Source organism: Heterocephalus glaber, unplaced genomic scaffold (genome assembly GCF_053883595.1).
Source record: "Heterocephalus glaber isolate CG9 unplaced genomic scaffold, H.glaber_assembly_v1.0 deba00000818, whole genome shotgun sequence".
Lineage (NCBI taxonomy): Eukaryota > Metazoa > Chordata > Mammalia > Rodentia > Bathyergidae > Heterocephalus > Heterocephalus glaber.
The window spans coordinates 17,081,727-17,094,690 of NW_028258164.1; positions in this window are offsets into that span (position 1 = coordinate 17,081,727).

The window sequence follows — 12,964 nt, forward strand, 5'->3', positions numbered from 1 at the left end:
TCTAATAAATTTCTAACCGGTAATTCCTAGGTTGGGAGATGCAGAGCCACACAACCCACAAAGCAAACGTCTTTTGGGGTCTGCTGTCACATCTGGGAGTGTGATGGGCTCTTCTGTGGGACTGCCTGAGAACAGTGCGGGGGTCATGGCTCCCCAAGGCCTGTGTCTTGTGTCACTGGTCACCAGTGACAGTCACTGCTCAGGTGAGGGGCAAAACAGCAAACACCATGCTCTCTGTTTTCCAGGAACATCATGAGGCCTTTCCAAATATTGACGCACTGGGGCCTCTCCTAACACCACACAGTCGGTATCGTTCTACCCTGTTTACAGGTGCAGGATGGAGAGGTCAGGACTCTTGCTCACAGCCACCCTGAAAGGAAGTATTGGGTCAGGAGATCTGACCCAGGAGTCCAGATACTTACCCTGTAGACACAGCCACCATCTCCCGAGCCAAGTCACGCAGCAGCTGTTCTCGACTACTGGTTTTCAGTCTCCTGTGTTTAGGAGTATGTGTGTGAGCATGTGCATATGTGTGAGCAAGTGTGCATCACGTGTGTAGGTGTGCTTGTATGCCTGCACTTGTGACTGTGCATTTGTGACTGTGTGTGTGTGGCCATGTATATGTGTGGACAAGTGTGTGCAGTGTGCACTGTATGAGTGTGTGTTTAAGCATGTGAGTGTTCATTTGTGACCCTATGTGTGCATACATGTGTGCGAGTGTGCACACACGTGTGTGAACAAGTATATGCAGGTGACTATGCATGTGTCTGAACATGCATTTGTGACTGCATACGTGTGTGATCGTGTATGTGAACGAGTGTGTGTGAGTGCACATGTGTGTGCATGTGTCTGAACATGTATTTGTGACTGTGTGTGCATACATGACCGTGTGTGTGTGCGCATATGTGGGCACTTGTGTGCATGTCTGTGTGCTAATCTCCTCAGGCTACCATAACAAACAATGCTCTGGGCCTTCCCTCCTGAGGCTCACTTCCTGTGGTCCTGGAGGCCAGATGTCCAGGATCGAGGGTGGCACCTGGCTCTTCCCAGGCCTCCCTCTCTCCCGGGCTTATAGAGGGCAGCTTCCTCTGGGTCCTTGCTCCTCTCCCTCCATGTCTCTATGTCCTGATCTTTTCTTGTAAGGCCAATGAGATTAGGGCCACCCTGGGGAGCCCATTTTACTTTTGTCACCCCCTTAAAGACCTGCCTGCCTCCAAAGACAGCTGCACTCTGGGAGGCCAGTCTGTATTCCACCTGGCTCTCTCTCCCTGCGGTCTCTGTCCAGCAGCAGTCACCCATGGCCCAGCGGTCAGTGTGAGCTTCCTGCTGGGGGGACAGACCTGGGTGGGGACTAGGGACACAGATTTTGGTGTGGCAGGCGTCCCACTATCTTCCCTGAGATCCCTTCCTGACACTCCCGTGAGGAAATATCCAGGCAGTCTCCAAACACTGGGCCCCCGTGAGGATGGGCAGACAGGCTTGGTCATATGTGCCAGGCTCGTTCACATGTGTCCCAGTGGGTTGCTTCCCATGGGCTCAAGCACCCTTTCTGGAAGGGACCACACTGTGGCAAGCACTTCTGCAATTCCTACAGTGACAGCAGCTGCAGGGCCTCTCCAGGGGTCTGAAGGAAGAGGAAAAACCTTGCACCCAAAGAAGCTGAAACTTCAGCCCCTGGGAGCTGCTGGTCCCAGGGAGCCACTTCACCCCAAGCCAAAGATCAGCCTTGGAAATGAGGCCACCCAGCTCCTCAGACCTAGGCCCTGGGGAGCCTACACCCCAGAGCCTCAGCATGGACTTGAAGGCAGGCCCCCCAGCTGAAGGGAGACCTGAGTCTCAGAAAGTGACCTTGAGGCTACATCCTACTTCCTGTTGCCTTGATCATTCTCTTCTGAAAAATGACATCTTTAAAAAGGCTTCAACCTTTGTCACCCAGCTTGATGCACCTGTCGTGCTCCTTCAGCGCCTCAAGCCACCCCGCTGGGCTCTGCTCCTGTGGGTGGGCTCTGCACTCTCTGAAGGCCTCTTCTGGGATGGATGTTAATAGGGATGCCCCTATTAACTCTCGCTGGGCCACCTTCCTGGACAGACTCCATGTTACCTGCAGGGATCATCAGGCTGCTTAATCACAGCATGGGAACCACGGAAGGACCTTGACCTTGTGCTGCACCTGTTGACTCGCATAGGTGAGGGTGAAGCCTGGCCATACACTGGTAAAAAGATGCTTCTTTAAGAAGTTTTGTCATGTTTCTTTGGTGCTGGTGTCAGTTATGCTGGAAGGTCTCGATTCCCCAGCAGCTTGCATTCCTTGTGGGTGTTCAACAACCCAGCAGGCTTCCCAGAAGAGGCAACTGCATAGATCCAGAGTCACCAGGGCCTGAGGGGGTGCCACACACCTTGGCTACCCCTTCTGGTCACGGAGATAGCTTTTTTAATACCAAAAATCAGTACAACTGCAGAAAAAGTATTCATTTTAATTTAAAATACGTGAAGCCAGGAATGGCTTTACCTATAATCCCAGCTCTGTTTGAGGCTGCGGCAGGAAGATCACAAGTTTCAATTTCTGGTACTGAAAAAAAGTGAAAAAATAAAATCATTTTAGTCTATTTTTTTTTTCTCATTTTGCCAAGCACAAGCAAAAATTTTCTTGTGGACAGCATCAGGCTGGAGCCCGGGGTTACACACTGCAGAGGCTGTGGGGAACTCAAGGGAGCAGCTACTTAGTCATCAAACCTCAGACAAGGCAGACAGGAAGAGGCTGTGGCCGGGAGCTGACCCTGGCTCCAGGCTCACCTGCCTTGTGCCTGCCCTGGGCTGGCTTCTTGGACACTTGGTGACCCCGCCACCTGTAGAGACAAAAAGATAGAGGGAGAAGGAAGGCAGAGACAGGGAGACAGAAAGAGACAGAGAGGGAGACAGGGAGAGAGGGTGACAGGCAGACAGAGACTCCGGGTCCCTGGCTCCTCCCACTCTCCCCCATTCTGTATTCCTTCTCACGCTTCACTTCCTACTGGTCTGTGAATCCCCCAGGGAGATGTCTGGGCACTCTGAGGGACCCAACCAAAGGATGCCGTGTTCCAGCCCAGCCCGCTCATCACCCCTGCCTATTGTGTCTGGCCAGAAGGAACCCAGCAAAAGCGAAAGCCAGAACAAGCCTGGCGGGAAGCACACTGCCCTCTCCCTCCCACCCTCCCAGGAGTTCTGCCGGGCTCAGCGGCCACAGCGGGGGCGGATCTGTGTGGCCACAGTGGGGCACCTGGAGAGAACCACACAGGACAGGGACCTGCTGGCCTGCAGCCCCCAGGAATGGGGGAGGTGGCTGCGTCCTCCCCCAGGGCAGGTGCAGCCTGACAGCCTCCCAGGTGCAGGAGTGTGGGTTTGGCTGCTGCCTGGGTGAGGTCTGGTTTAGTTTTTTGTTGTTTATTTTGAGTAATCTGGTATTAATTGAACATTTAATAGGGTTGAGTGTGGTATTTCCACACAATCACATGGCTCGCACTGATTAACACCTTCCTCTCCTGCTTTATGAGCAATGCTTACCACAATTATTTGTAGAAGGACGATGCTCATATGCCCATTTAACAGGGGGATAAACCGAGGCAGAGAGTGATTCGGTGAGGCCTCTTCAAAGTTTAACCCTGGGTCTGCACCTGGATGCAATACTGGTGGGGGAGGGGCAGTGTGAATGGGGAAGTAGAGGCCAGCTGGCCCTCTACCAGTGCTGTTTTTCTAAATACATGAACAAACTTGTAAATACTATGATCCACATATGTGAGAATCGAGGGCTGACTGCTAATCAAAGATTTCCCAAGAGCTCTGGGTCTGACTTGAGACTCCCAAGTTCCAGCATTCTCGGAAGCTTCTCAGCAGGGCTTGGCCACGGGGCCGGGGCGGGTAGGTCCCAGATGCTTCCCAAGGGTGAGCCCACTTGTTCCTCAATAAAATCATGACATCAGGGAATTAAACAGGATGGCAATGGATGAAATAGCATCAAAAGAGAGTGAGTCTTTGGTTCTGTGGAAACTAAGTTGAATGCCTTTAGAAAGATTCAGTAGAGTGTGATTGGGTGATGCTATTGTACTCAGTGTGGAAAACATAAGAAAAGTGGTGAAGATCAGGAAGACTTCCACTCTAAGGCTGTCTTCAGCACTCAAAGCATTTTATTTTTAAAATTTTCTTATTGAGGCATAAAATGCAAAAAACATCGCTTATTTTTAATTATACAGCCTAAATTCTGACCCTGTGACCACCTTGTAGTTCAAAATGGAGAACACTCCCCAGCAACCCCACTAGGGGTTCACTGGTTACCCTACCCTCTCCCACTTGCCATCCTGCTTCAAGGCTCCAGGGGACCCAGGCCACAATAGAGTATGGGTGTGGTTTATACCAAGGGACAGGAGCCCCAGTCAGCAGTGAAGGCAGACAAGGAGAAAGAAAAAGAAAGAAGGAGAAAGAAGGAAGGAAGAAGAGAGAGAGAGAGAGAGAGAGAGAGAGAGAGAGAGAGAGAGAGAGAGAGAATATGTTTATGTATCAGGCTTGAAATGTAAATAAAATATTTATGTATCTTCTAGAAAGTCTCCCTTAGGGCTCACAGCTTTTTCAATTAACCAACCAGCAAGAAACTCTTCTATATAATAGCTGATAGATTAAAACTGAGCTGCAATATCTGAGCTTTTGTGCCATTCTAACCATTCCATCGCAGGCTCCCTCAGGCCTGCGACACACAGTGAGCCCCTGCTGACCAGGGCATCTCGCAGCATTTACCACCATAGGTTTGAGCACCCAAGGAAACCCAAGCCCCAATGCCCAGCCAGTTAGTCACACTGGAAATGATGATGAAAGCAAAGTTCACAGCTAAAGGTTAAATAAATCCTACCACACCCTGACATGGGCTGACATGTACCATGGGCATTTAAAATAACTGAACAATACTCAAAACATAAACAGTTTACAGAGTAAACTACAGAATCACATACAGCACAACCTAGTTTCCTAGCAGGCACTCCTAAAAGGAAATCAGAAGGAAATGGAATGAGTAAAGATAATTTTATTTCCTTCTCTGCTCTTCCCTGCAGTCTCCGAAGTGTCTGCAGTGAGCGTCTGTTAATGCTAACTTTCCATGAGCAGGTGGAAAATCAACTCAACCACCTTCCTCATGTTACCCACTTGAGCCCACTTGATCTTTGGCATCCGACAAGACACCCTTGGTCCACCCAGGCCTCTCAGAGCTGGCCTGCAGGCCACTGCCCAGGGGATAGGAGCCAGATCCTGGTGGTAGCAGCAGCTAGGCTCACAGGGGCTAAGGCACCAGGTGTCAGATGGAGAGATGCAGGCACAGGGGTATGTGAAGGGGTGTATCTGGGCCCCCAGGTAATGCTGCCATAACTGGTCACTCTGGATGACCCATCACCCTCCAAGCATGGCATGTGGGCAGGGAGAAGTTCCCTGGGTTCAGCTCATAGTCACACTTGCTCCTTCTTCACAGCCCCCACTGCTCGCCAGGCTGTGCTGCTATAGTGAGGAGGTCTCGGGCCACCTGCCCCAGCCCCCCCCGCCCGCCCGCCTGGCTGCCCTGCCCAGCTCTGCTCTGGGTACTTGTCTACATCTCCTGACTGCTGCCCTTTTTGCCCTCCTCCTGCTCTTGCCACTAGCAAATCCTCCCTGGACACCTCAGTGATCTGGGTGGTAAAATTTAGGGGGCCAAATAAATACATGAAGAAATGCTCAACATCTCTGGCCATTAGAGAAATGCAAATTAAAACAACACTGAGATTTCACCTTACTCCAGAAAGAAAAGCTACCATCAAGAAATCAAATAACAAATGCTGGGATGGCTGCAGGGGAAACAGAACATTTTTACATTGTTAGTGGGACTATAAACTAGTGCGAACGCTATAGAGATGAGCATGAAGACTCATTGTAAACTAAAACTAGAAATTCCATTTAACCCAGCTATCCCTCTTCTAGATTTCTTTCCAAAAGAGCTAAGGATATCATATTACATTGATCTGTTTACACCCATGTATATAGCAGCACAATTCATAACAGTTAAACCTTGGAAGCAGCCTATTAGTCCATCAACAGATGGCTGGATAAAGGAAATGTGGTATTTACACACAGTGGAATACTATTCTGCCACAAAGAAAGATAAATTTGAGTCATTTGTAGGAAAATGGTTGTACCTTGAGACTATAATGTTTGGTGAAATAAATCAGACATAAGCTTAAATATTGCATAGTTTCTCTTACATGAGAAATCCAAAGTATAAACAAAGAGCAAAATGAAAAAAAGATAATAGGAAACAGGGAGACAGATCCTTTCCAAAAGGGAAGGGGGTCAAGAGAAGGAGGAAGGGAAAGGGAGGGAAAGAGAAGGGGTTGAAAAAGAATTGAGCTGCTATACACATGTACTAGTTCCCCATGAGGAATGTAATCATTGTGCAGTGCAAACATGGACTAATAAAAAAGGGATTTAGGGGGTCAGTGACCCCCACTGGTAAGGAGGAAAGAGATCTTGGGACAAAGCTGGGCTTTCTCCAGGACACCTACATCCATTCATGATCACATGTGAGGCCAGCACAATTATGGGAATAGCCACCAGACCAGTTCTGGAAGCTGGGCTGGTTCTTCCCAAGAGGAGAGGTGGGAGGAAGTTGCCTGGAGAGGAGAGGAGTTGCACTGTCCCAGCTGCCTCAGTGTCCTGAATCGATTCAAAGCATTTCCCTGTCAAGGTCATTTCAACCATGGGGAAGCCTCTGGTTTCAATCCCCTGAGCAAGGTGGACAAAAACACACCGTCATGTTTTTATTTGACAGAAATTGCTGTAAACACTTAGAATCCATTCAGGACTTCAAAGCACCCATAAAAAGAGTCAAGAAGTCAAAGACTTCCAGAGCTGCTTCAGAAAGTGGCAAGAATGATGGGATAAATGTGTTTGACTCAAGGGGAGGTTTTATGAGGGGAGTCACAGGCATGTGTGTTTTACTGTAATAAAATGATAAATTCAAACATTCACCACATTTTTTACCATACCTTGCACACCGATTAACATTCCAGGCCTCAGATCTGGCACCAGACACACGGAGGACTCAGTGGTGATTCCTATGCCCAGGGGACCACTAGTGGGTTCTGTTGTGTCAGAAGAGTGAAGAGAGAAACACACGCAGGGTCCCTCCCTTCTCCAGCAGGAAATGCTCACACTTGCTCAAGGGAGATGACACAGGGGGTTCAGAGTGGCCCATGTGCCACCCCAGAAGCAAACTCAGCATCAAGTTCAAGATCTGTTTGTGGTTTTCTTGTCTGAGTTCCAGGCACCAGGTCAGGGCTCCATGTCCAAGGTCACTTGTGTTTGCTCTGCTGTGGTGAAGTTGGTTTGTGGACCTAGTGTTTGTCTGGATGTGGTTTGGTCATGAGATACAGCTCTTTGATGTCTTCCACAAGCTTTGCTTTGACACATGTTGGTGACTGGCCTGTCTCTGGGGGCCTGCCAGACAGGAAGTACATTGGAACCGGTCACTATCTTACTCATCTTTGCACAATTCCAGTCACCCAGCGCGTGCTTTGTCAATGTTTGTTGTTTTTTGTTTTTTGTATCAGGGATCGAACTCAGAAACTTGTGCTTGCGAGTCAGGTGGTGGACCCTCTGAGCTAAATCCCTGGCCCTGTCAATGTTTGTTGAATTCAACTATAGAACCTAAAAGTTTTTTGGAAAATCCATTGAAAATACCAGCATTAGCTGAACTATAAATCTTTATTTTACAAGTGATCCAGATATAAGAACAGGCCCTATATGCCCATAAGCAGATGAATTTAACAATGTGGTATTTACCTAGGAATAAATTTAATGACGAAAGTAAAAGACCTCTACACTGAAAACTATAGTACTATGAAAAAGGAGATTGAAGAGAATATCAGAAAGTGGAAAGATATCTTTTGTTCTTGGATAGGAAGAACCAATTTAGGAAAAATGGCCATACTTCCAAAATTGTTAAATACATTCAATGCAATCTCAATCAAAATTCCAACAGTATATCTCACAGATTTAGAAAAACAATCCTAAAATCTATTTGGAACCAGAAGAGACCTAGAATAGCAAAGGCAATTCTGCACAACAAAGGCAAAGCAGGGGATACCACAATTTCTGACTTGAAATTATACAACAAAGCTATGGTGATAAAAACAGCATGATACTGGCAAAAGAACAGACCTGAGGATCAACGGAACAGACCAGAGGATGCAGAAACAACTCCAGACATACTCAGCTACCTTATCTTTGACAAAGGAGCCAAACATTTTACTGAAAGAAAAATAGCCCCTTTAATAAATGGTTCTGGAAAAACTAGCTTTCCACATGCCCAAGATTGAAACTAGACCCATATCTTTTACTATGAACTAACCTAAAATCGAAATGGATCAAAGACTTAAATATTAAAACAGAAACACTGAATCTGCTGGAAGAGAGAATAGGTAGAACGCTTGAGGACAAAGGAGTAGGCAAAGACTTCATGAACAAAATCCAGACTGCACGAGAAATACTACAAAGAAGCAACAACTGAGACCTTGTCTTATTAAAAAGCTTTTGTACAGCAAGGGAAACCACTAACAGAGCTAAGAGACAACCCACAGAGAGGGAAAAATTTTTAACAGCTATTCGGATAAAGGACTCTTACCTTGAATATATAAAAAACTCAAAAAAATCAGAGCCCCCCCCAAATTTCAAGATCCAATGCAAAAATGGGCATCTGAAATTAAAAGACACTTCTCAGATGAAGAATTAGGAATGGCAAATAAATATATGAAAAAATGCTCAACATCACTGGTCATTCATGAAATGCAAATTAAAATACACGGAGAGTCCATCTCACTCCAGAAAGAATGGTTGCTATGAAAAACTATATGATCATCTCAATGGATGCAGAAAAAGCATTCGATAAAATTCAACACACATCCATGATAAAAATCCTACAGAAAATTGGAATAGACGGTCTTTATCTCAACTTGATAAAGGCTATCTATGAAAAACCAACAGCCAACATCATACTTAATGGTCAAAAATTGAAAACCTTCATGCTAAAATCAGGAACAAGACAAGGATGTCCACTATCACCACTCCTGTTCAATATAGTTTTGGAAACATTAGCCACAGCAATTAGACAAGAGAAAGAAAAGAAGGAATAAAGATAGGAAAGAAAAAAGTTAAACTGTCATTATTTGATGATGGTATGGTACTCTACATAGAAGACCCAAAAAACTCTGCCAAAGACTTCTAGACTTAATTGACAGATTCAGTAGAGTAGCTGGATACAAGGTCAACACACAAAAATCAATAACCTTCTTGTACACAAATAACAGACGCATTGAAAGAGAAATTAGGGAAACAATCCCTTTCACAATAGCATCCAAAAAAATAAAATATTTAGGAATCAATCTAATGAAGGAAGAAAAAGACCTCTACATTGAGAACTACAGCACTCTGAAGAAAGAAATTGAAGAGGATATAAGGAAATGGAAAGGCATTCCCTGTTCCTGGGTAGGAAGAACCAATATAGTGAAAATGGTCATACTTCCAAAACTGCTATACAGATTCAACGCAATCCCGATTGAAATCCCAACAGCATATTTCACAGAACTAGAAAAAACAATCCAAAAGTTCATCTGGAACCAGAAGAGACCTAGAATAGCAAAAGCAATTCTAGACAACAGTCATGGCAGGGGGTATCACAATTCCCAACTTGAAACTGTACTACAAAGCTCCTGTGATAAAAACAGCATCATACTGGCATAGAAATAGACCCGAGGATCAGTGGAATAGATTAGAAGATGCAGAAACAACTCCAGACATACTCAGCTACCTCATCTTTGACAAAGGAGCCAACCATCCTCACTGGAGGAAAGATAGTCTCTTTAATAAACGGTGTTGGGAAAACTGGATTTCAACCTGCCAAAGATTAAAACTAGACCCCTATCTTTCACCATGCGCTAAACTAAGATTGAAGAGGATTAAAGATATAAATATTAAAACAGAAACACTAAACTTGCTGGAAGACAAGTTAGGTAGAACTCTCGAAGACATTTGCATAGGAAAAGACTTGATGAACAAATCCTCAGTAGCACAGGAACTAGCACAAAGAATCAATAATTGGGATCTCATCTTATTAAAAAGCTTCTGCACTGCAAGAGAAACCACCAACAGAGCTAACGGACAACCTACAATGTGGGAAAAAAATTTTACCAGCTGTTCCTCAGACAAAGGTCTACTATCTAGAGTATATAAAGAACTCAGAAAAATCAGACTCCTCAAATATAAAGACCCAATTCAAAAATGGGCATCTGAAATGAACAGACACTTATCATTCAAAAATGGGCATCTGAAATGAACAGACACTTATCAGACAAAGAAGTAAAAGCAGCAAATAAACATATGAAAAAATATTCAACATCACTGGTCATTCCAGAGATGTAGATGAAAACAATGCTGAGATTCCACTTCACCCGAGAAAGAGTGGCTGCTATTATGAAATCAACCAATAACAAATGCTGGCAGGGGTGTGGGGAGAAAGGAACCCTTCTCCACTGTTGCTAGGAATGTAGACTGGTGCAACCACTGTGGAAATCAGTATGGAGATACCTCAAAGAACTAGGATTGCAAGTCACATTTGACCCAGCTATTCCTCTACTGGGTATCTTCCCAAAAGAATTAAAAGAATCATACCTCAGTGATATATGTGCACCCATGTATATAGCAGCACAGTTTGTAATAGCTAAATCTTGGAAACAGCCCAAACGCCCATCAACTGGAGACTGGATAAAGAAGATGTGGGTTTTTTTATAAAATGGAGTACTACTCAGCCATGAAGAATGAGAAACCAGAGACATTTATAGCTAAGTGGATGCACATTGAGGCCATACTCTTAAGTGAAATAAATAGGACACACATGTGTAAATACCAAATAGTTTCTCTGGTGTGAAAAACTAAAAGTGTAAATAAGAATCAAAATGTATAATTGATATTATGAAATAGGAAGAAAATGTTTAAAGAAATAGAAGTGGAAGGAAAGGGGAAAGGAAAGAAGGGAAAAGAAAAAACATGAGAAAAGGAAAAAAATGGAAACAAAGTCTTTGTAAATAGGGAAGGGTGTAGGCAGTGAAGGGAGGGCTAGGAATGGGGAAAAAATAAGAACCAAGATGCATCATGTAAAGGTACAAGATTCCAATGATGAATGTAACTGTACTGTGTACCTAAAATGTACCAATAAACTAAATGGAGAAAAAAAAAAGAAATCAAGCAATAACAAATGCTGGCAGGGCTGTAGGGAGAAAGGAACCCTTCTCCACGGTTGGTGGGAGTGCAGACTTGTGCAGCCACTGTGGAAATCAGTGTGGAGATTCCTCAAAAAGTTAAAACTAGAGGTTCCATTTGACCCAGCTATACCTCTTCTTGGCATCTTCCTGAAAAACTTAAAAGCATCGCACCACAGTGATAGATGCACACCCATGTTTATAGCAGCACAGTTTGTAATAGCTAAATCTTGGAAACAGCCCAAATGCCCATCAACAGATAAAGATAGATGTGTTTTTTTATACAGTGGAGTACTACTCTGCCATAAAGAAGGGTGAGCTTCAGACATTTATAGCTAAATGGGTGGACCTTGAGACCATACTCTAAAGTGAAATAAATCAGACACACATGTTTAAATACCACATTGTCTCTCTGGTGTGAGAAACCAAAAGTGGAAATAAGGACTGAGATGTATAATGGGTGTTGGGAAATGGAAAGAAAATGTAGCAAATGGGAAGGGGAACAGGGAGGAGGGAGGGAGAAAGGAAGGAAGGGACAAGAAAAAAGTGAAAATAGAAGGAAAAAATGGAAACAAAGCTTCTGTACATAGGGAGGGGCCTTAAGGGGGGAAATGGGATGAAGTAAAATAAAATTTTTTTAATGTGGTATTTACGCATAGTGGAGTACTACTAGGCCACAAAGAAAAATACATTTGAGGCATTGTTAGGAAAATGGATGCACCTTGAGACCATAAGGTTAAGTGAAATAAATCAGACCCAGAAGGCTAAATATCCTGAGAAGTTATGTGAAAAATGAAAAATATGAATAAAGAGCAAAATAATGGAGAGATGGTAAGAAACAGAGAGACAGGCTTTTTGGAAATGAGAAGCATCCTCAGGCCTCCCCCATGGCAGCTCTCAGAGTCCAGGGTGGATGTGGCCTTCCCCCAGTGCCTGGATATGACTCTCATATCACAGCTCTCACGGAGACAGTGCGGGGCCTGCTGGGGACCTTGAAAGCTCACAGAGAGGGCAGCCAGGCTCTGCAGTCACCACCTGGGAACAGAGGTCAAAAGACCTGCAGACCCACAACTTTGCCAGGTTCTCAGCGGCAGGATGCTCTCCTGGACAGGAGCAGGAGGGCAGGGTGCCATCCTGGATGTCTAGCGGAGAAGAGGATGCCATTTTGGCTATGGGGGCAGGTTGCTGTCCAGGGTGTGGAGGAGGGCCTGGCTGGCACACTGTTTCCTGTCCAGGCTCCCAAGCATGAGGTGCAAGGTAAGAGCCCCAGAATTTCTTGCTAGGCTGGATGCAGGGATACTTGTGGGTGCTGCTAGAGGCTTCCCAGTCAGGAGCTGTGTGTGTTGACATCACCTCGAAGCTGCCGGGCAGCTCCCGGGCTCATAGACCATGCAACCCACTTGGAGAGGACAGGGTGCAGGTGTATGAAACCCCCGGGGGTCTCTGAGAAAGCAGCGTCCCAGTGCCAAGCAGCAGGCCCTAGGCTGGACCTGCCAGCCTACCGAGGTTCGAGAAATCATCTCCAAGCTGTGGAGTTGGCCCTGCAGCCTGTGGTGGGGGCTCAGGTTGGGCTTTACTGACAGAGTTTGGTTACCATGGGATGCTCTGAGATGAGGGCAGCCAATAAAATGCAGAGACCACAGCAGCACATGCAGGCCTGCCCAGCA